This window comes from Excalfactoria chinensis, chromosome 7, assembly GCF_039878825.1.
Source record: "Excalfactoria chinensis isolate bCotChi1 chromosome 7, bCotChi1.hap2, whole genome shotgun sequence".
Lineage (NCBI taxonomy): Eukaryota > Metazoa > Chordata > Aves > Galliformes > Phasianidae > Excalfactoria > Excalfactoria chinensis.
The window spans coordinates 31,335,446-31,339,557 of NC_092831.1; positions in this window are offsets into that span (position 1 = coordinate 31,335,446).

Here is a 4,112-nt window from a genome sequence, read left to right on the forward strand (position 1 = left end):
AGCTTCAGCACAGAAGTACCGGGTAACCCTAATCCCAGGACTGTCACCACATTAACAACAAACCAACACGAGCCCTGACACATGCACACCTGGTACCTCTGACCCTCTACCACATCTATACATTTTTATACTACAAGACATCAAATCTGGATGAGTACTGGTCCAAGCATAACCGTACTCTTTGTGAACATCAGGAGGATTATAAATATGATTGGAAAGGAAGAAAAAAGTAGATGTGATAAAAAAAAATGTATATCCTATAATCATTTGACCTCCTGCAATTATCAGACTGCTTCTATTCTTTGATAAAGCACTGAGGGGATGAGGGGACACCTCAGGCACCTGAGACAGTTCTGAAAAGAGAAAGAAATTATGAAACCCAATAACCAGCCCCTTGGTTCTGCACAACGGATCTGATTTCCATAGCTGAAGATGCCAGCCTGTCTTGGATGACCAAACGAACACTCCTCTGAGAGCCACATGAAACATGACAAATTCACATCTTGAAATACAAATTTCTGGATACACAGGACATTTGCAGCAGAAGCCATGTAACCTGGCATCAGCTTTTAAGCTTGTCATCACCTTCTTCCAGGACTATCTGCACACACACTTTCAGGTTCTGAAATCTAATGAACCCACATCTAACCATAATTCACAAGTAATCTTCAAAAATGGATTTCCACTACACGTGGCCAGCAGAAGAGATGCAGATCTACCTGCAGATAAACATGTTTCAACCACTTGCACTCTCCATGTGCAACTCTGAATGTCACCATTGTAAAGGTTAATGGCATTAAAATTTCCATAACTCTGTTGCCCAGAGGTCCTTGCTGGCAAATAAAATCCATTTCCAGAGTCTGCTGGCACTGTCCTCTCCGAAGTCTGAAATTTGTACCTGCACCTCAGACACCAAGAGCCACACACAAAGGACTGCAACTACTGATAATCCACATGCTTTCTATCTTCATTCCTTCCTATAATTCTCCTAAGAAAAAAGAACCACAAACTGTGGCCAGATCTCTTGGTTGAGATTTCCACTTTAAAAGAAGAAAAGAAAGAAATACTATTTTTCTTCCTCACACTACATCTTAAGATAGCTTCTGCATTTTGTTAGGAAGCATATTTCAGGTTTAATCTACACTTAAAGCATTGTACAAAGAGCAGACTGGAAGGGGATGACATTTTACTCCACAAACAAATGATTAACTGTAAACACACTGTAAAGAACCTAAAGGTATCTGCTAGATTTAAAATCTAGTAGTGAAATGGCATTTCAGAGTTATCGCTAGAATTAAAGAAATAATAATGTATGTGTTACATAATCAAGGACTGCGCATGAATGTTTCTTGCACTAGTAGGAAAGGTGCTGAATAAAATGCAGCATTTACTAATATTAAGATTTACACACCTACAGGATACTTACAGGCTGATGAGTCCCAAACTCAAGTTTTATGATGTAACAAACCAGTAAGTAATTAAAACCATGTATTGCATCATTTCAGAAGAAAAGTCCTACCTGTAGATTGTACCACTACCTCAATGATGGTAGATGGCAGGGGCAGGCTTCTGACTTTTTGCCTTTGTGAAGTGATGACCATTTCACTTAAGGCCTTCAACATTCTTTTAGTGAACGTCTTCAATTGAAATGAGCAAGATTTTTTCCTTAGACCTGGAAATCATGAGAAAGGTGAAATTATTGGACAGGTAAATACAAGCAATGAAGCATCCCTTAAAAATTATCTCAAAAATCCTACAAATACTAGGATCCATAGCATTACAATTCCATAACCCAGTATTATGGCAGAAGTCTGTGTCTGCTGTATAAGCGCTTACAGTATTAACATGAATTCACAATCATATAGCAAACATAACATAACTCCAGAATTATAAAATAACACCAAGATTTTAAATACCAAATTAATATTCATGCTAACATTGTCAGGTTAAATGTATATAGAGATATTTAACATAAAAATAAATATACATACATATTTATCAGACTTCAGCCTAACTTTAAATCCTCTCTATCCATCTCCCATAAGTATGCTATACCAAAGCTGCAAGTAATCACAGAGCTATAATCTGAAGAGTCCATAAAGTCTCATCTCCAATACTGTATGTGTGAGCAGCAGAGTGCAGGGTGTTACTAGCAATCTGGTTGTTTTGTTTTTGTTGTTTGAGGAATGGCCTGCTAAGTTCATTAAGCATAATGTTCCAGTCCTCATAAACACTACTACAGACTGAAAGATGTCCTGCTTGAATATCAGACCGACAGCTTCAAAAGAAAAAAACATCAGAACATTAGAAAACACAACCTTTTAAAAAAGCATTTTGCATAGTAAAACATCCTGTATCAATTCCTGTATCCTGTCTCCTGTTGCTCAATGATGCCGTGTTTCTTTGTAAGAGTGCACAAAGAAATGGATGAAGGCAATGCAGTCCTTACAGTATGCCTGTATTTTCTTGTAACATCCCTCCCCGTGTGCAGTAACACAGTAGAAGGCAGTTTATTCTAACAAAATAATTGTTGAAGAAGACAGTAAACAAGAGCAACAAGCCATCAACGTTCACAATAAAGATATATTACCAGCATGACACAAACAGATCAAACAAAGATAATTATCTCACAGCATTCCCAATAGTCAACTCATAGACTGAGTTGCTTGCTTCAAGAAATAAACAATTCATTTTTGCATTTAAGAATCACATGAACTATGCAAGTCCCTGTGAAGGACCAAAGAGAAAATGAATTCAGGAGGTAAGATAAGATGCTGGGACCCCACTAACCACAATAAACAACTTAAACTTGATCTCACTAGCAGCCACCACAGCTCTGTCAAACGATACTACACTCACTAAGCTGCTTCGCAATCAACTGCTTAGATGAAAAACGTGCTACCGCTGCATTGTCATGGGCGTTGTCAAAACAGGAGCCATCAAGAAGTTATAAGACAAAATAACTTCATTGACTGCATCTCTAAATAATTCCGCACGGGAACATGCACAGGTTTGTATTGATCCATTTTCTTCATTACACTGGAATTTTCCAACAGTTATTACCATGAAAAAATGAAACCGGTATTTATATTTTGAAATGTATTATCTCCCTTTCTTGTGAAACTAATTTTGAATATAAATATTTATAGCATTGGCTGGATCACTATAATTTATTTCATGCACTGAGGACTATTTATATAAACAAATTAAAAGGACACTGCGTATCCAGTGCAAGCAGTAGAAACAAGTTGACTGTAGCCATCACTTTTTTTTTCCATTTGGTTCCCTGGGTTCACTTCATTTCCAAGTGCTTTGCCCCAGTCCTGAAAACGGATCAAAGATGCCCTTTTGTGTTCTGACACCAGCATCTCTCTACCCATGCAAACCCTTTTACAGGTTCAGGGACTTTGCTTGGCTGTTTTCCTTTTTGATTCGTGTCAATCCTCAGGATGAAATACCATGACAAATATGACCTTGAATTAGCATCCTCCATGTTATTTGATGGAATAACTCATAAAATGAAATGATAAGCTATTTCCAAAGGAAGCTCACTGTCAAAATTATGATTTACCTTTTAGTTTGTAACCACTGCTTTCTGCTTCAATCCATAATAAAATTTGTCAAGTATCCAAAGCCTTAAGTACAAACAAGCTTGACAGTGTCTCAAGAAATGAGAGAAACTAACTTATGACAAAGGCCTTGGTAGGAAATAGGGTCATGGTGCTAATCATGGTTATTCATGATGCGTAATAGGGAGAAACCTCTCATCTAAGCTGACTGTTGTGCTTTTCACAGAGCAGCATTCTTGCAAGTTTTTATTTTTACCAGAATTCTTACTAAATATTCCTAGTTATTTTCTGCACTGAAAACTTCATTTTTCCTTATTTCACTCAATCTACCAGTTACGCGTGCAAGCAAATCTCAGTCAGTGACATATTTAGGTATCTTCCCAGCACAGCCCTGCTCTCCGAGCAATAGATAAGAGGCGGACTCTTGATGAGCAGAAAGCCCATCAGCCTTAGTAAGGCTTTTCACCACACAAGTCAGAAGACAGACTGATGGGAGCCAACTCTGCACTCAGAGGTGCTGCCCTATATTACAGAAGGTGAAAG